The sequence below is a fragment of the Sorex fumeus genome, unplaced genomic scaffold (assembly GCF_029834395.1).
Source record: "Sorex fumeus unplaced genomic scaffold, SorFum_2.1 ptg000010l, whole genome shotgun sequence".
Classification (NCBI taxonomy): domain Eukaryota; kingdom Metazoa; phylum Chordata; class Mammalia; order Eulipotyphla; family Soricidae; genus Sorex; species Sorex fumeus.
The window spans coordinates 36,127,040-36,147,212 of record NW_026606067.1 but is presented as its reverse complement, the minus strand read 5'-3'; the positions used below and the strand labels follow the sequence as shown (position 1 = coordinate 36,147,212).

The 20,173-nt window shown below is 44.7% G+C and overlaps 1 protein-coding gene across 3 annotated transcripts in view; it reads right to left on the bottom strand.

The window, feature by feature from the left end:
- Window positions 1-18,967, bottom strand: part of FNDC3B (fibronectin type III domain containing 3B) — a 377,218-nt gene extending 358,251 nt beyond the window's left edge. For 2 of the 3 annotated variants that reach the window (XM_056110627.1, XM_056110630.1), the window contains exon 1: window positions 18,877-18,967. The gene's annotated coding sequence lies outside the window, so the exon portion shown is untranslated. The remainder of the gene's footprint in view (window positions 1-18,876) is intronic. The other variant, XM_056110628.1, reaches the window with a different exon arrangement.
- Window positions 18,968-20,173: the final 1,206 nt, after the last annotated feature.

The following is a 20,173-nucleotide window of genomic DNA, read 5'->3' as shown; positions in this document are numbered from 1 at the left end:
CAATTCGCAAACACTTTTAAGCAACTGGGACCTTTTTTTTTTTAATCACGATCATCCCCATGAAGAAGTAGGGCCAACAATTAAATCTGTTTGTAGTAAGGGAATGAAATAATAAAGTGAGTTATTAATTCCTCAGCATTCTTCAAAGCACTACGAGACCGGGTTGAACAGTTACAACAACAACAACTCCAATGAACAGAATCTCTGAAAACTGAATAACTTAAAACAGTCAGAAATTGTCAGAGGGGTCTCAGGCTCACGTCTCAGTCTCCAGAGCACATGGGCTTCATCATGCCATTATAAATGATAATTAGGGATTTAATCTTCTTACCTAAAATATTAATCCTAAGTTAAGTGAATAATGTCCCATGCCCCCAAATATGAAAACCATATGTATAATCTGTTATTATTTAGAAGGCTAAAGAATTCCCGAAAAGAACGGTTTCCCTTTTTAAAAAAAAAGAGAGAAATCATTTTACCTTTTAATCTGGTATATCTTACCATGAAACTTTCCAAAAAATAAGAAATAATCGTAGACATTTTAATGAAAAATGTTATGGAAGTAAAAAAAATCTTGGCTAAAACTGAAATATATCATAGATATATAAAATACATCAATCTGTTTTTTTTAAAAAAAAATTTAAAAAGAGGTTTTTCGTTAATCTGCCAAGCAGAACATCTGACAGGCTAGAACTGTCCGTCACAGATGACTCAGTGGAAACCAGAATTTGGAAAACTTGTCATCCCACGTAAACTATATTGGGAACAAATTCACTCACCTTTGTCGGGGCTACATCCTTCCCAGGCCAACCCCCTCTCTCCCCTCACTACTGCAATCCTGCTCACAACACACAAAAACAGAAGAGGAAAACTTGCAAAAATGTAAATGAATGGCAAATATGACCTAAAATTACTCTGCGTGAAATGACGTTATGATAATCTAGCTGGCAGAAAAATGTATTTGAACCCTCAATTTTTTTCCTTTTGAGCTAACTACGATATGCCCTGATAGGTCTGGCATTGAACTAATTTAAGTGACTCCGAAAGTGAAACATAAGTAGGAAGTGACATTGTTTCTATGTTTCTATGTTTGAATTCAATATAACAAGCAAAGTCTTCCTGTTCATCGATTTGCTCCAGCGGGCAACAGTAACATCTACATTGTGAGACTTGTTACTGTTTTTGTTTTTGTTTTTTTTTCGGGGGGGGGGGTGCATATCAAATACCTCACCGGTAGCTGGCCAGGCTTTGCCGAGTACGCAGAATACTCTTGGTAGCTTGCTGGGCTCTCCAAGAGGAGCAGAGGAATCAAACCTGGGTTGGCTGCGTGCAAGGCAAACACCCTACCCACTATGCTATTGCTCTGGCCCATATAACAAGCAAAAGGAAAAATATAAAACTGTTTCAAAATTATTCAGATTGTCACCCTCTCCATAAAGATGTGGTTAAAGCAACAATATAGTCATCACCAGTATCAAACTAACCCAGTATCAAATAAACCTAGAAATTACTTTATTACTTCACTTCTTCATAAAGCAGGAATTTTATAGTAAATTAAGATGCTAATATAATCAATATTATTTCATGGTAAGCTAAAGCATTGTTAATTTGGCCTGAACGAAATAGAAGCCTTAACAAGTACTATCAATCTTTTCTCCCTGTTCCTTAAACTCTTTCTTGAAAATAAGATAAATAGATAGCATTTTAAAAATCAGAACTTTCTGAAAGTTTCAGAACTACCAATTTCATAACTTCCTCCAACATAAACATACATACATGAGCAATTCTTAGTAGCCCAAGTAGGAGCCGATGATGAAAGCGTGTGAAAGATTAGGCAGGAGGGTTTTTGCAATTTTAAACAGAACCAAACAAAAGACTCAAATCCTAAAATTAAACTGCTTCCTTTTTCTTTTTCAACAAGAAGTTTAGAACTGTTTTCTTGATGCAAGGCATAGAATATATTTAAAAGATAAATGCTCTTCAAAATTTCTTTAATTCCATAGTGAGTTAGACCATGAGGACCACCACCAGCAAACCCATGAAAGCTGGAGTGAGGCCAAGGTCTCGTGGGCCCCCAACTTAACTGAACAAAGATTATACGACACAGACAGGAGAGAAGGGAGCAGGAAAGGAAGAAGTTTCAAGAAACAAGACAGGGGAGGATGGGGGGTGGGAGGGATACTGGGACTGGTGGTGGTGGAGAATGGGCACTGGTGGAGGGATGGGCACTCAATCATTGTATAACTGAAACCCAAGCACAAACATTTATAAGTCTGCAACTGGACCTCATGGTGTTTCACTAATAAAAATTAAATTAAAAAAAATAAAAAAAACAAGACAGGGTGATTCTAACAGTCTGGAGGATTCTGAGGAAACACAACAGCCAGGAAAGGACTGAAGCCCCCTGGGCCATGAGGAGCATTTCTGGCAGACCTTGGGTAGCCTCAGGGGGCTGCATCTTCAGAGTCTTTTTGTCTGCAGCATCCCACACAAACACTAGGCAAGAAAGCAAGTCAGGGCCCACTTCAAAGCCCTGTCCTTAAGCTCACCTTCGGTGAACTCACTTTCTAAAGATGGAGAAGAGAGCTGGATGGTTTCTAACAAAGGAGGCATTTAGGACTGCCAGCTCCCCAGGTTTAACCGGGGCCTTCTGGGAAAGCACAGGGCTCCCTGGAAACCTAAGGTCCCCTTTCGTGAACCACAGGAGCTGCTCTTGGACTCCTGAGAACTAAGACATGTCCAAGGCCTTCCTGCTCATCCCAACGCTGCGGCTGTTTTTGGTACAACCCAAACACTATTAACCTTAAACGGAAAGAACGGGTTAGTAGTATTAGGAGTAGGAGGGGTTTTGCTTTTCCAGGAGCAAACGGCCACTACAGAATCTTACTCTCTATAAATTAACATTTCAAACGAAAAGCACCGAGAAGAGGCATGCATGCGCAAGATGACTCGATCATAAGAGGGATTCTGAGAAAATACATCTATTGATATTTTGCATACAAATAAGTTGATAAAATGTTGATCAAATAGGCAAATCACAAATGGGGGGGGAGGAAAAGGGATACTGAGTTTTTCAAATGTCTGAATAAGGTAAAACTTCACTTTGCTCTAGAGCCTCTCCACTCACGATACTGAGATTCTTGTATGTTACTTCTTCTGTAGCATACTTTTATTTTCTGATTTCTCTCGCCTCAAGGCTGGTCAAATTACTATTTTCAAGAAAAGAGTCTAGGAAAGTTTCCCTCTTAGAATAGGACTATTTTAAGAAAATAAATTGAGGTTTGTGCACAAAGGAGCTCTACTATTTACCCGGGAACAGACTATTCTAAGTCTGGAGAGATAAGAAGTTATTTAACGTGAACGACTGAGAAGCATTTGACGGAGCTAAAAGAGTTCTTGAATAGTATGTGATCATTTTCAGTGCTTTAAGAACGTCTTCTCATCTTTAATTCACTCAACAAACATTATAGAACATCTGGTATATACCAGTTTTTGCTGAAGATAATAGAAATACTGTCACTGTCACTGTCCTCCCGTTGTTCATCGATTTGCTCGAGCGGGCCCAGTAACGTCTCCATTGGAGACTTTGTTGTTACTGTGTCTGGCATATCGAATACGTCACAGGGAGCTTGCCAGGCTCTGCTGTGCGGGCAAGATACTCTTGGTAGCTTGCTGGGCTCTCCGAGAGGGAACTAGCAGGATGAAGATAGTATACAAAAGGGTGGACACTCAAGTCCAATTTCCTAATTAAGACCAGGCTGATTCCATAGCACTTCATCTGTACCCCTGAGCTTTTTCAAGGGTCACTCCTAAGTACAGGGCCAGAAATAGCCAGGATTATCCCCTGAACATCACCAGGTGTAACTCAAAGATTCCACAACCCCTCAAAAAATTATCTACCTTCCAGAGTGAGTTCAGTGAATACTATATATATTCATTTATATATATGTTTATATAAATACTATATACATATATAGAAATACCATATATATATAAATACCGAGTTAGTCATCATTTTACCCAAGAAAACATAATAAAATTCTTATGTCTGAACACTTCAGTTGTGCCCTTGCCCTACTTCCTAAATGAAGTCTCCTTCTCTCCCAAGTATGCATCCCATATTGGCTTTTTTCCAGTCATGGGCAAAAACCTGAAGAGTAAACCAAAGCCTGATTTCCCAATCCTAGCTTTCCCAATTTTGTTTGATCAGACCTTTCTCCTAAAATATTTGATAAAGATTCCCAGCTTCCACCCCAGATGTAATGAATAAAAGTCCTGTGTCTTTTTTAATGAATAAAAGTCCCTCCACCCACACACACCCCTGTAAAAGACTCCAAGAGATTCTTCTCTTTGCAAGCATGCTTCCGCTCCACCTTCATCTCGCTGAGCTCATTCCCTCAGCTCTCCATTATGTGCTCTTTGAACTTACTCCACGGCTTAGTTGCGCCCCGAACACTCTGACTACTAGTTTATCAGCATCAACTCAGCTGGGCCCCCAAATCCCTGCAAGGTGAGTTTGGTGTCCTACTTCCGTCTCTTTCTGTCTGCCTTCTAGAGCTCCCCTACACAAGGACCGCTATAAACTACCAAATCTTTGAAAGGAAAGCCCAGAGGCAACAGAAACAAAGAGTGGGAGCTTCCTTAGAAGGAGGTTTCCCACAGGGCGGAAAGGTGAGAACGGGTCATGGAACTGACCACCATGACAGTGATAAAGGGAAGTGGTCACTCTGGACCAAGACCAAGTGCTCAGAGGAGGTAAAGTGAGGTGCATGAACACCCTATCAGAAACAATACTGTAAACCACAGTGCCTAAACGGGGGAGGAAAAGGGGGGGAAAATGTGAATACTCGTCACAGAGGCAGGCTAAGAGGAGGGAGAGAAACAGGAAATTGGCAGAGGGAAGCAGACCGTTGGAAAAGAGATTGATGTTGGAACATTGTATGTCTAAAACCAATCATGAAAACTTTGTAGTTCTGGAATGCACAGCGATTCAATTAAAAAATCATTTTTTTAATAATAATGTGTTTAGTTCGTAATTCCCAAACGGACTCCAACACACAAGCAAAATACGGGCCACATGTTTAGGAAATAAAGATAGAAGCTATCTGTTCAAGTTTCACAATAAGCAATCTAATCTCAAATTTTTTTTAAATGGGCTGGAGCAATAGCACAGCAGTACGGCGTTTGCCTTGCACGCAGCCAACATGGCCAACCCGAGTTCGATTCCTCCGCCCCTCTCGGAGAGCCCGGCAAGCTACCGAGAGTATCTCGCCCGCACAGCAGAGCCTGGCAAGCTCCCCATGACGTATTTGATATGCCAAACACAGGAACAACAAAGTCTCCAATGGAGACGTTACTGGGCCCGCTCGAGCAAATCGATGATCAACGGGAGGGCTTTTTTTAAATGCATGTACTCTGTGAAGAGCTTTCCTCTCTTTAAAATAGCAATACAGGGGCTGGAGTGATAGCACAGTGCATAGCACAGTGATAGCCTTGCATGTGGCCGACCCGGGTTCGATTCCCAGCATCCCATATGGTCCCCTGAACACTGCCAGGAGGAATTCCTGAGAACAGAGCCAGGAATAACCCCTGAGCATCACTGGGTGTGCCCCTCCCCCCCCAAAAAATAAGGTGCTTGCCATGCAATCCAGGTTGAATCTCTAGCACTGCATATGGCTCCTCAGCACTGCCAGAAGTGGCCCCTAAGCACAGAACCAGGAGTAACCACTATCAGACCACTATCAGACTATCAGAACAATAGCCCTGCCTTTCTCTAGTTCAAAAATCCTTAAAACAATAGAAGAAATAATGAATGTGTGTGTTGGGGGGGAGGGGAGTACAGGGGATTTGGGGAGTGTTAGACTTAAGTAGTTTATTCAGCCTGGAAATTCATTTATCTACCCATCCAAAGAGCATCCACCATGTATTCACCATAAAAGACAACATTAAATCAGTTATCAACCTACAGTCAAGTAAGGATGACACAACTCAATAGGATACATGTTATGAGAAGTAGAGATAAAATACAAGAAGAGTTTAGACAGGATGTGAAATGGGAAGATGACTCAGGAAAATCATGAGGATATACCAAATAAAAACATTCCTTTTGTTGTTGTTGTTTTGAATAGGCCAAAATCAATGAGGAGCCCTCCATGAATACTTTGGAATTCTTCTTATCTCTATTCAATTTAAAGAGGATAATTCTCAGTACCATTTCGGTATCATCTGATATGTGGCCCTACCTCTGGACAATTTCAGACATCACAAAAATAGACTGCTATAATGGGAAAGTCATTTGCAAATATGTCAAAGAAAATATACCCTAAAACAAGCAAAGCAAAGGCACTCTCACCATAACTTTGCAACTTCCTACTGTTTCCCATGAGTTCATTAACTATATTTAAAAAATACAGTCTATTATTTATTTAGGAACTCAAATCTTTCCATTTGGATCTTTATGACATTTTCAGTATTTCTACAATGCAAGACAGCACAGCGGTAGGGCGTCTGCCTCGTGCGCGACCTGCCTGGCTGAACCAGGTTTGATTCCTCTGCCCCTCTCGGGGAGTCCAGCAAGCTACTGAGAGGATCTCACCCGTGCAGCAAAGCCTGGCAAGCTACCCGTGACGTATTCAATATGCAAACACAGTAACAACTGTCACAAAGGAGACGCTACTGAGCTCGAACAAATCGATGAACAACGGGAGGACAGTGCTACAGTGCTACTGTTTAAAGAGCATCTATTTAAGCTTTGTATGCACAGAACAAAAATCCTGCTCCATCCTTCGGAACGTGGTCTACCCAAATTCAGCATATCTCAGAAAAAAAAAGGTGCTCAGAAAACCTAATTACTATGAAATTATTGGACGCCGGAGACAAGTTCAGGTGAATACAGCAGAATGCCACATGTTTTCTTCTAGTCTAACCCTCCTTCCCAAAGATTTCAGTTTAAGGAATTGAAGAAAGTTGGCATCTAATGCATTTCTAATATGAGGTCAAAGGACCTCGCCATTTGTCTGAGTGAAAATCACTTCAAGGTTTCCTTAAAGTTCTGAATACAACAAAACTGAATAAAATGTTCAACAATCAGACATACTGCCCCTTGGTTTTTAGGTGACTCAGTAAAATTCAGGAGTGATTACCTTCATGTATCAACATAGTCTATAGATATTAAACAATGGGGCTCATCAAAATATTAAGTTATGTTTTCCCACCAGAGATAAACTTCTTTTAAATTTTTGTCTTTGCTGTTTTTACTGAGGTACTATGATTTACATTACTGTTAATTACACCTTTCATGCATGCCCCTTTCCAACACTGTACCCATCATCAGAACGCCCTCTTCCCTCCACAAGTGTAACCAAGGGCCTCTCTCCCATACCCCCACCCCAACCAGTTCTATACATAAAATCTCCAGTTCCAGTGGTTTTGCCATTTTTTCCCTTACTATGTTTCTTAATATCTTATATATGAGAGAGATCTCTTTTTTCTTTTTTATTGTGGCAATAGTAACACCTACATATATATAAATGAGCCTCCTCTTTGCTGATAAACTAAAGAAACAGTGAGCTCCAAAACAGACCTAGGAAATCTCCCCTCACACTATAACAGAAAGAGGAGGAAAAGAATATCGGTACCTATCACCACGGAGCAGACCAAGAAAGCACAGACAGCAAACAAAACTTGTGAAATAACTCTTGCATTTTGTTTTTATTGTTTCATTATAGCAAAATATACACTGGAATTTTTTTTTCTGGTTTGGGGCCACATGTCGGGGCTTCTAACTCAGGCACTACTTCTGGGTTATGACTGAAGGTTCACATCCTACAGCACTCAGAGGACCATGTTGAGTTTGGGATGAAGGCAGTGCTCCCACATACAATCATCCCATTGAGCAATCTCCCTGGCCATTTTTTTTCTTTTGGACCATACCTGTAAGTGCTCAGGGCAGACTCCTGGATCTATGCTCAGTGATCACTCCAGGTAAGGTTTGGTAGACGATGGAACCTGGCCATCTGCATACAAAGCAAGCACCTTACCAACTGTATTTTTGCTCCAGCCCCACTCTGGCCATTTTGTTTTGTTTTGTTTGGAGACACAACCAGCAATGCTAAGGGTTACTCCTGGCTCTGCTCTCAGGAATTCTACAGTGCTTCAGGTACCATATGGGATGCTGGGGATTGAACTGGGTTGGCCCTGGTGCAATGCAAATGCCCTACCCACTGTACTATTGCTCGGGCCCAATCTATAACCATATTTAAGTGCACAACTCAGTAGCATTAAGCACATTCACAATATTTTGTAACCATTACCCTACTCCTCTCCTGAACATTTTTATCATCCCAAAGAGAAAGTCTAACCCTCTGAAAAGGTCACTCCTCTGTCTCACTTTCCCCCAGTCCCTGATAATCACTACTGTCTCTCTCTATGAATTCACCTACCTAGGTACCATACAAAGTAGAAAGATACAACATTTTTGTCTTTTATGTTTGGCCTCTTTCAGCAGAATGTATTCATGTTTCAAACATATTAATTGTATATGTCAGAAGATTCCTTCTAATGGATAAATGATACTACAGTGCATGTACACACATTTGATTAACTTATAATGATTAGACACTTGGGTTGTTTAGATATTAACACTGTCACTGTCCTCCCGTTGTTCATCAATTTGCTCGAGCAGGCCCAGTAACATCTCCATTGTGAGACTTGTTGTTACTGTGTTTGGCATATCGAATATGCCAGGGGGAGCTTGCCAGGCTTTGCCATGCAGGCGTGATACTCTCGGTAGCTTGCCAGGCTCTCCAAGAGGGGTGGAGGAATCGAACCTGGCTCTGCCAGGCCAGCTGCGCGCAAGGCAAACATCCTACCGCTGTGCTATCACTAGATATTAGATATTGTAAATAATGCTAGTATGGACTACTTACGCTCTAGCATACAAGTATCTTTCTGAGTCATAGCTTTCAATCAGTTCAGTGATGGAACTGCAGAATCACATAATTTGATGTCAACTTTCAAGGAAAGGCAAAACACTGTGCTGCCCTGGTTAGACTTTCTTCCATTCCCAACACAAAACACTGTGTTGGGAATGAGGGTCCCATTCAATGAACTCTAAATATATTTCTCTCCTGTGTTCAATAGAGTGCTAGGGAGAAGGACAAATACCCAATTATCTTCCACATGCAGAATATAAAGAAACATAGAAAGGGAACTAAAAAACAAAAACAATCTATGTTAAAGGACCCAGAGAGTCAGTCAACTGAACCGGGTCAGCTAAGCGGAGGGTAGAAGCCGGGGTGTCAAAGGACCTAGGGAAAGTGGTGAAGGGACACTGACATTCTGGTGGCAGGTGTGGTGTAATGTTATATGCCTGGAACATCGCTATTAACAGGACTGTAAATCATGGTGCCAATTAAAAAATTAAAATCTACTTTTAAGTGTTTTCTAATTTACTATTTTAAAATGTTTAACCTCAGTACTCTAAACTGAAATATTTTTCCTAAGGAACAACCACAAAGTCAAAAACAGCATCAATATCTAAGGACTTAAAGCATTTCCCTTTTTTTTCTTTTTTCTTTTTGGGTCACACCCGGCGATGCACAGGGGTTACTCCTGGCTCATGCACTCAGGAATTACTTCTGGCAGTGCTTGGGGGATCATATGGGATGCTGGGAATCAAACTCCGATTGGCCACCAGCAAGGCAAACACCCTACCCACTGTACTATCTCACTCCAGCCCGGAGCATTTCCCTTTTAATTACTTACACAATAGATGATATAGACTGAATAGGCTGGAGTGATAGCACAGCAGTAAGGCGACTGCCTTGCATGCAGTCAGCCTGGCCGAGCCGGGTTCGAGTCCTCCACCCCTCTCAGAGAGCCTGGCAAGCAACTGAGAGTATAACAAGAAGTCTCACAATAGAGACATTACTGGGCCCACTTGAGCAAATCGATGAACAAAGGGAGGACAGTGTTTTGTTTGTTTTAAACGCGCATGCACACACAAAACTTGAGAATCTGAGAAAAACTTATGACTCTAGAAATGTATTAAGTGTCATAACATACATCTTGTACATAAAAAAGACCCAATCTGACCCTAAAATGTCAAAACTTAGGAAACCTTATGCAAGGTTTACCTCACATAAGTAGATGTAAAATTTACCTATTATTTTTAAACAGGTTTATTCTTTCGCCAGTCAGTTCACAGACTACCTACAACTATGCCGAACCGGAAAGCCTTGCTTTTATGAAACTGGAGAAGAATACATAATTAGTTTATTAAATACTATTTGCAGAACTTCTCACAATTTTTCCCAAATCAGGACAAGAGGAAAAGGGCAGCAAAAGTGATAATGATGTCCTTAAAACTCTAACACCTGCTCTCACCAATCTGCCACCAAATGCTTACAGGTGACAAAAGAAGCAAGTACCCAAAAGCATCAACAGAAAATGCAACACAAACATGCAGAGTTGGAATCAGCTGGTGCGGGCAGGGGGAGGGGAGTATGAGGGAGGGCGTTATTTGCTATTTATTGTAATTTATTTCACAGAGTTCTTTTACTGACAAACTGTTCCTAACTCACGTGCTGTCACTATGTAAGTCACGATTCATTTCACGACTTCCAAAGACTCTTATCTATGGAAAAACCTATCATAGAACTAGCTTCAACCAGTTAACAGCAGTTCCACGTTGCTTTTAAACAAACTTAAATTCTAAGGTGCTTAGAAGTGATTTGTCCTCCTAATTAAGTAAATGTTCCCCTTACGATCTATCTAAACTGGCTAGAGAAAAATCTTTTCATGTAAAATAAGAAGCCAAATTTCATCCTCGAATTGCCTGGATAACTGAAAATTCCTAATTAGTTACATCCATAACAATGGCATTATTTTTAATTGAGATCCCTCTTTCACCAGCTATGGTAAATCGGACTGAGTCGCTTAAGAACAAATTAAATCAGGTTATTTCCTGGGATTTTAAAATCTTCAATTATTTCACAAACACACTACATTTGTTCATGTATAAAGACAATTTTCCAGACTATTATTTCAACAGAAAGCTTTTCATAATTGAACACTAAGAGTATCTACTTAATTTTTTGATAAAATACTTTCCCCTTCCAAAGTCAAAACAATGTTATCAGAAGCCTTAGATTCTAATATTAATTTACTTTGAAACATGGGCTGAAACATAGGCTCTCACAGCTATTTCTGTAATTTCAGAAAGGAGCACAACTCTCTACAAAAATTTCAAAAATATTAGCAAAATAACCAGCAAGTGAATAGAAAAAGGCCCTCCCGTTGATCGTCGATTTGCTCGAGCAGGCCCAGTAACGTCTCCATTGGAGATTTTGTTGTTACTGTGTCTGGCATATCGAATACTCTCGGTAGCCTGCCGGGCTCTCCGAGAGGGGCGGAGGAATCGAACTCGGGTCGGCCATGTTGGCCGCTTGTAAGGCGAACACCCTACCGCTGTGCTATCGCTCCAGTCCATTGCACTAAATTTACCCAAGAGAAACCGTAACAGTATACTCAGCAGGAGATGTAGTTCAGTGGCAGAGTGAATACCTCACATGTGTTAGCCAATGAGCTTCCCTGCACCACAGGCAGAACTTAGTCTAGAACTCACTAAATCTGCGGCAATAAACAAGTTATCAAAAGCATCTTAAGGCCATTTAATACAAGAGAATTGGGGACTGAAGGAGCTTGGGGAGACACCAGGCTATGCTCAGGGCTTACTCCTGGCTCTGTGCTCAAGGAACCATACCTAGCACTGGGCATTGAACTGGGTCAGTCCTTAAACCCTGTACCATGTCTCCAGTCCCTCAAGGGACATTTGAAACACTGATAGTATCTTAATACTAAGATTCAACACCGTCTAACTAAAATCTTCTTCCACCACCACAGTTAGCCCCCCAATAAAACAGTATGTAGGATCTTGTTTAAATTTGACAAGCAGTAGTAATGGTATAGTAAGAACCTGTTAGGGAGTACAGCCTGAACAAGCAGTGAGTATCTCCAAGGGCATTTGGAATTAGAATCCAGGAGTCACTGAATGCTAAACTGGATATCTCAATTAGGGTCCAAGGCATGTTCTATTTTTTAGTGGAGGAGCACGCCCATCACTAAAAAAAGTCTATCTTAACTGATCTACATAGTGGTTCAAAACTGCCTATTCACCTACTCCCCAGCCCCACCCCTCCCACTGTAGGTAGCCAAGGACCATCCTCAACACTTAACCTGTACCATAAACAACTGGCCTCAGGCTAACCCTTGTGACAATGAACTGGTCTCTTATTGGTTGTACTTGGCTCAAATATCAAGTCAGCAAACCTGTGATCATGCGCTTGGTTTGTCCAAAATTCTGCCTTTATCTAACCAAAAATGACCTATGCATCCTAGTCCTTAAAAAAAATCATAATGCCATATTATGTTTATAATTTTAAGGCAAAAAAAGTATATATACATATGCGGTGATTATGTTATTTCCGTAACAGTATACTGGGGTTCTAGTCAAGATATTAACTCACTATTTTGGAATAATGCTTACCTCTATTAATCTCAATAGGAATTACTCTTCCAAAGAAAAAACATGATCAAAATAGCAATCACAGGGCTGGAGAGATAGCACAGTGGAGGGGGGCGGGGGCGTTTGCCTTGCACGCGGCCGACATGGGTTCAATTCCCAGCATCCCATATGGTCCCCTGAGCACCGCCAGGAGTAAATCCTGAGTGCAGAGCCAGGTGTAACCCCTGTGCATCGCCGGGTGTGACCCAAAAAGCAAAAAAAAAAATAGCAATCACTAAAGACTTTTAGTATTTTACATGGTCTACATACACATATATACCTTAAGAATGTTTCGCTACATTTCAAAGGCAGAGTAAAGATATCAAAGTTGCATCCCCAACAAGGATGAGAATTAAGGTCTACTTGGAAACACTGCCTTATCACAAAAGCTCTCACTTAATGGATTAACCTCATTAATATGCAGGAAAGGCAACAGTGATTTCTAAAGTGGAAAGCAGATAGGTTGCAAAAATTCTAACGGAAAATGATTCTTTTTTCCCATTCTCAGCTGTAATTACTGAACGCTCAAATAACAGTCTTACTAAGTCAATTTACGACTACAATCTTAGACCTCTATCATTGAGCACTGACAGTCCTACTCTAAGAGACTGTACTTTTCCCCTCCACCTTAAAAATGACCCTGAAACAAGCCAGACCCTGGCCATCCCCTTTCAGCAATGTCATTATCAGCCCAGCTATATCCAACCCCACAGAAAGGAAAACTTCCCAGAGCTGTGAAGCTGGGGAATCGTATTGTATAGTACTATCTTTGTGAGGTCACAAATCAATTACTGTATTCTCCCAGGAATGGGCAAAGAAATGCAAAGATCTAAAGCTTTCTTTTCCTCCTGACAAAGGGAAAAACAAATCACTTTTCAACTTGCCAGCACAATTTGGCTTCCTCTGAAATAATGTAGGCACAGATCAGTTTAAATACTGAGTTCATTCAAAGCTTTGACAAACACTACTTTTTAACACACCAATTATCCCTCCAACAATCCTTCGAAAAGGGATGTGGGAAATAAGTTTCCCTATATGAAAATACAGAATCCTTCTATAAAAATAAACCAAGTGTGAGGATCAGATGTGTACCAAGATCATACAGCTAAAAAGTCAAGTCAGTAGACTTGATCATGACCAGGATCATGATCACGATCATCCTGTTGCTCTTCAATTGACTCGAGCAGGCACCAGTAACGTCTCCTTCATCCTAGCCCTGAGATTTACATTATTTCCCACTGATACACAAATGCAGTTCTCCTAAGGGGTTCCAAATTTTTCCTATCATTTCAAACATCGTCATTGCTTGAGCACATCTCTCATTTACCTAAGCACCTTGATATCCTCTGAACAGGACCATGGTGCATTCAATGGTTCCCTTATCTGTCACTCTCCCAACACTCTAATCCTATTTATAATATGATTCTTTTATCCTGGTTCCTTAGCACTGTAGCACTGTCCTCCTGTTGTTCATCGATTTGCTGGAGCGGGACCAGTTACGTCCCCATCGTGAGACTTGTTACTGTGTTTGGCGTATCGAATATGCCACGGTTAGCTTGCCAGGCTCTCCGAGAGGGGCGGAGGAATTGAACATGGGCCACTGTGCACGGCAAACGCCCTACCCACTATGCTATCACTCCAGTCCATCCTGGTTCCTTACAAATAACAATTCTTCCAATAGTCAGGAAAGATTATGAACAGACAGGGTGCTTAAATTATCTGAAAAACTCTCTTAACTGATGCTTTACCTGCAGCTAAATACCTAACTCACAAAAAGCGGAAGGCCAACCAATGCATTTAACACTAACACAATATGGATCAATTTAAAGCTGATTTAGTAGAGTAGGTCTTCCAGGATCATCTAACGCTCTCGGGACAGTATCTTGAACTACAATTATTCCAAAGCAGTACAATCAATACGGAACAAACAGAACACTCAACTATATTTATATTGAATCTGGAAGTTACCTCTTTTAAAATTCTAATACAACTGAATTACTTCATTTGTCTTTTCCTGAAAGCAATATGCACAAAAAAAAGAAAGATAATGATAGGCTATCATACATATGCAACCCACAAAAATGCTGCTTCCTTTAACAGGAGTCAAAATTTTCGCTATTTCAAACAAAATCAGAAACTTGTTAAAATTCTTCTACTAAATAACTCTAAAATGCAATGGATTTCAATTAAATCCACAAACCAGAGCACTATCACCAAAAAAGAAAAAATGTTTCTTGTTCTTCGTTTTCATCTTAAACATGATTTTCTCAAGTTGCAGATAAATTTTGCTTAATATTTGAATTTCATTCTTTTATAGTAAAACAAAATTTTAATTCCCATTAATTTTGCAGCTACATGATGCTTTGACTGTATCATTCACCTGGTACTTAGGAAATTATGGGGGGGTCCAATAAAAGGGTGATAAACATAGGCAATAGGATCACTCTTTGCAATTCTCCATTAGTAATTTTCCACATTCCCTCCAAACATACACCTCAGCCACACAAAAACAACAAGCGCTGCCTGCCTTTTCTGGCAAATCCTATAAATGATTACTCCAAGCAAACAAGCAAATGCCAATTCCAGTTTTTGTCCATCCATTTCAACAAGGTGTAAGTGATTTTTAAAAAGTTTAAGTAATGCGCTATTTTATCCACTTAATATGTGGAAGCAAACTAGAACTACAGCTAACTCAGCATTTAAATTCCATTTAAGAGCTGGATTTTCTGGTGGTTATAAAAAAAAAGGGGGCTGGAGCGATAGCACAGCGGGTAGGGCATTCGCCTTACAAGCGGCCAACATGGCCGACCCGAGTTCGATTCCTCCGCCCCTCTCGGAGAGCCCGGCAAGCTACCGAGAGTATTCGATATGCCAGACACAGTAACAACAAAGTCTCCAATGGAGACGTTACTGGGCCCGCTCGAGCAAATCGACGATCAACGGGAGGGCCTTTACCTTTTTACCTTTTACCTATAAAAAAAAAAAGGATGGATGGAAGGAAGGAAGGAAGGAAGGAAGGAAGGAAGGAAGGAAGGAAGGAAGGAAGGAAGGCAGGAAAGAAAGAAAGAAAGAAAGAAAGAAAGAAAGAAAGAAAGAAAGAAAGAAAGAGAAAAAATACAAATAAACTAAGAGCTCTAAAAACGCATTAAGACCCAGTTTAACATGAATAGATTTGGGACTCAGAGAACTCTGGACTGTGATCTCTGATACCAGAACCACTAACACAAGTAGCATCTTAAACTAATTAAAACTAAATAAGAGCATAAATGGAGTTCCGCAGTCTCATCACCACCTTTCTAATATGTGCCTAGTAGCTCACATACTGAACAGCTGAGATGGAGTCATTCCATCACTGAAGGGAAAACGATTGCGCCACTGGGAGCCATGGGGCCTCAGGCAAGTTACTTAATTTTTGTGAACTCAACGTACCCATGTTTGTAAAATGTCCATAAAATCACTTAGTAACAGAAAAACTGTTAATAGAATTTTAGTGAGACAATATGTTTTTTTTTTTTAAATCCTAGGTCAGACTTACTTTCTTTTTTTTTTCCTTTGGTTTTGGTTTGGGGCCACACCTGGTGATGCTAAGGGGTTACTCCTGGCTTTGCACACAGGAATTACTCCTAGCAGTGCTCCTGGTTTGACTTTGACATAGGATGGCAACCGTGAAAAAGTACCTTCCTCCTCCTAAGTCTCACCTTCCCAAACTGAAAATTCAGAAAAGTTCTTTGGGTGAACGTTTAAGGATCCTATCAGATTCCATCCTGTTAAATGCAGTTTAAGCAAAAGAAGCCTAAACTCTTACTGAGTTAAAAACCACTGCTACAGCTTCCTAACAGCTCCCAAAGCATTCCTCCAGAAACCCCAGAAGACAGGCTCTCCAATGAGCCCATGGTCTGATGTGAGCTATTTATAAAGCCTGTCTAAAAAGGTTACCGGAATATCTTTCTGAAATTGTATATACCGTAATTAGAAGCTGTAACCTCCTATTCCATGATGATATCTTGCCGTTTTACCGTCTCTTTTAAATGAACACTATCTTTACAGATGAATTTCTTTTCGAGGTCTTTAAACCAAAACACTTTAAAGCCCAAACACGGTGAAATGCAATTTTGTAATGACATCTTTTTTTCTTTTTTACCAGTTAGGTCTCATTCTTAGCCCACTTATGGGTGAACCTTCGCGTCTAAACAAAGTGAGAATCATGGGTGAGGTCCCTTTTGCCGGGCCAGAAACTTGCCCCAAAGTCTATGCTTCGTTAAGCAGTTGCTCCCAGAGAACCAGGAAATTTACTGAACACTGGGTTCGCAGATCCCTCTTCCAAAGGGAACCAAATGCCAAAACCTGGGCCACCAGTCTGCTCCCTGGGACTTTTCCCCAGAAACCCTTCAAGAAAACAGCTTTTAACTTGAGTGAAAGACCAATGCAGAGAGCAGAAGCCAGAGCCCTACAGCATTTTTGCCCAAAGCCTAAAGCTTCCCAAAAATACCAAGTATTATTCCAGAACAGATTCCTATTCTCCGGCTCTGTCTGCAACCACCTAGCCTCCCCTCTCCCAAAGCACCTCTCCACATACACACACACACACACACACACACACACAAAGAAAAAAGTGGCTTACTCCCTCACCCCCTTAGTAGAGCCTGGAAACTGGAGGAAATTCAAATCAAATTAGCTGCACATTAAAAAATAAACAACCCATGGGGGGGGTGGAGGGGGGGCGGTGCCCACCCAACAAAAGACCTCACCGGTTCCAAAATATGATTACGCCGAGGGTGGAGGGGCCGGAGGGGGGGGGGGGGGCGGTGGTTAGAAAGCAAGAGGGATGGGGGGGGGGGGGGGAGTGAGGCTTTGAGGCCCCTGCGTTGGCCCATCGCGGCCAAATTCCCCACGCCGGTGCCAAGACCAGGCTGGAAGTGCAGAGGCAAGAAAAGAGAGAGAGAGAAAAAAAAAAAGCAAAGTTGTAACTTTTGGAGGAAGTCCGCACTCTGCTGTGTCTGGAGAAAAAATGCCACCACCCGCCTGCCCGCCTGCCGGCCGCGGGGATGGCAGGGTCGGGGGCTGAGATCCGAAGCGGCCCAGGTCCCCCCGGCCCGGCCCGGCCCGGCCCGGCCCGAGGCCCCGCACCCACGGGGCAAGTGGGCCGGCGCGGCCCGCGGCCTGACTTTCCGCCCGAGTGACAGGCCCTTCCCACGCCGCCGGCCCCCGCCCGCCGCCGCCAGCCCAGACGCCCCGTCGGCCCGGCCCCTCCCGGCCGCCCGGGGCCACGGATTCCGCGCGCCCGCCCCGCCCGCGACCCCGGCGCCCCTCGGGGGGGACCCCCGGACTGACCGCCGCGACGCGGGCCCGCCCCGGGGGCGCCCGATCGTGCCCGCCGCGCCCCGCGCCCCGACCCGCGCCTGCCGCCGCCGCCGCTGGGCTCGCCGAGTCCGGCCGCCGGTTCCCGCCCCCAGCCCGGGGGGGAGCCCGGGGGGCGGGGGGGAGCCCGAGAAGGAGGAGGAGGAGGGGGGAGCCGGCCGGGGAGCGAGGACGTGGCGCGCACGGAGGTGGCCAGCGGCGAGGCGGGGAGTGTCCCGGAGAGGCCCAGCCGGGGGCGGCGGCGGCTGGGGCTGGGGCTGGGGCGGGGGCCGGGGACCCTCCCCGCGGGCGTCCCCGGCTCCCTCCCGGGTCCCCGCACCGGCCGCCCCGACGCCGCCCCCCGAAACTTGCAGCCCGACTTCGCCCGCCCGCCCGCGCGTGGAAATCTCCAGCCGCGCAAAGTGACACGTCGAAGATTCCGCGCGCGCGCGCGCCCCCCGCCCCCCGCCAACCCCACTCCGCCCGCCGCCGAGATTCCGCGAGGGGGGAGCGGATTCCTGGGACCGATCCCGCGGGGAAGGCCGGGGACGGGGACCGGGACGGGGAGCCCCGAGCCGCTGCCCGCCCCCCCCGAGGGCTGGGGTGGGGTGGCGTGGGGGGTCGCTTTTCCATCCCCAAAAAAGAAATCGCCCGCCCGGGGCAGCCGGGGAGGATGGGGGCGCGGGACCCCGCGGCCACGCAGGACGCGCCCAGCCCCCGGGAAGGCCGCTGCCCCCCACCGCCCCGCCAGTCCCCCGACTCCCGGGCGCCCCGACCCGCCCGCGGCCCCCCCGGGAGCCCCGGGACCCCCGCGCCAACTTGGCCCCGAGCGCGCGCGCGCGCCCCGAGCATCCCGGACCAGCGCGGACCGGGGCGGACCGGGCGTCCGGCCGGGGCTTTCCAGCGCGCGGGTCCGAGTCCTCCCCCCAAAACCCACACACACACGCCCCCCCCCCAGGCTCCGCGCCCCCCACCCCACGCCCCGACCTACCCGGGGGCTCCGGGCCAGCCGCACTCCGGCGCGCCCACGCCTGCCCAGCTGGCAGCCCCGAGGATGCCCGCCGCTCCCGCCGCCGCCGCCGCCGCCGTTCTCCGCCTCCTCCGGCACCGCCTCCTCCTCCTCCTCCTCCTCGGCCTCCTCCTCCACCTCCCCGGGCTGCCGCCGCCGCTCCAATAACTACCAGGAGGGTTGGATGGGGGATTCCGCCATGTCAATGATGTAGGGACCACATGGGGATGCGGCGCCCGCCCACCGCCGTAAAGCTCCGAGTAGCCGCGCCGCCGCCGCCGCAGCCTCGGAAGCGGCGCAGGGGCCCGGTCGCCTCCCCCCAGGCAGGCGGAGCTCAGGAGAAACTATGTAGCACTCGCTGGAACACACTGTATCACTGTCCTCCAGCTGCCCGTCGGAGAAACTCTGTAGCACTGGAGCACTGTCCTACCGCTGCCTGTCAGAGAAATTCTAGAGCACCGGAGCACGATCCTCCCGCTGCTCCTCGGGGAAACTCTGGAGCACTGGAGCACTGTCCTCCAGGTGGTCGTCGGAGAAACTCTGGAGCACTGTCCTGCCGCTGCTCGTCAGAGAAACTCTGGAGCACATGAGCACTGTCCTCCCGGTGCTTGTCGGAGAAACTTTTTTTTTTTTCATTTCTGTCCATCTAAAGAAGATTGAGACTTGGTGGAATAACAACTACAAAGTTCCGTTCTGGAACAGATGGCGAAAACGATATTGGCTAACTCCTGAGATTCAGGGAGAGAGCTAAAATGCGAAGTAGTTTTTTTAATTATTATTTATTTCATTTAGACGTAGATGTACTGCTTATAAATCTCCAATACCTGTGCACGAGTTTGCACTTCCTTCTGCCTCCACAGCCCTCGGTTCATGGGGTCCCCATGAATAGGACCGTGAATAGGTTTTATTAGACCTTAGTTCAAAGGCGATTTGGAACTAGAGGACATCATGCTGAGTGAAGTCAGTCAGAAGGAAAGAGAGTGATACAGAACGATCTCTCTCGAATGCAGAACGTCAAGAAACACAGAGAAGTCGCAACAGAGGTCCAAAGGCAACAGAGTGGGCAAACTAATCCACACAGTTGAGTTGGGGGAGGGATTTGCGAGAGAGGGGTTTGACGTCCTTGAGAGAGGGAGGTGGGTACACTGAGGATGGGTGTGGTGTTATGTGCATGAAAAACCAATATTAACGCCATTGCAACCCACAGAATCTCAGGCAAGAAAAAGCCAATAAAACTCTTCCCCCCTTTCAGTCCCAGTGTG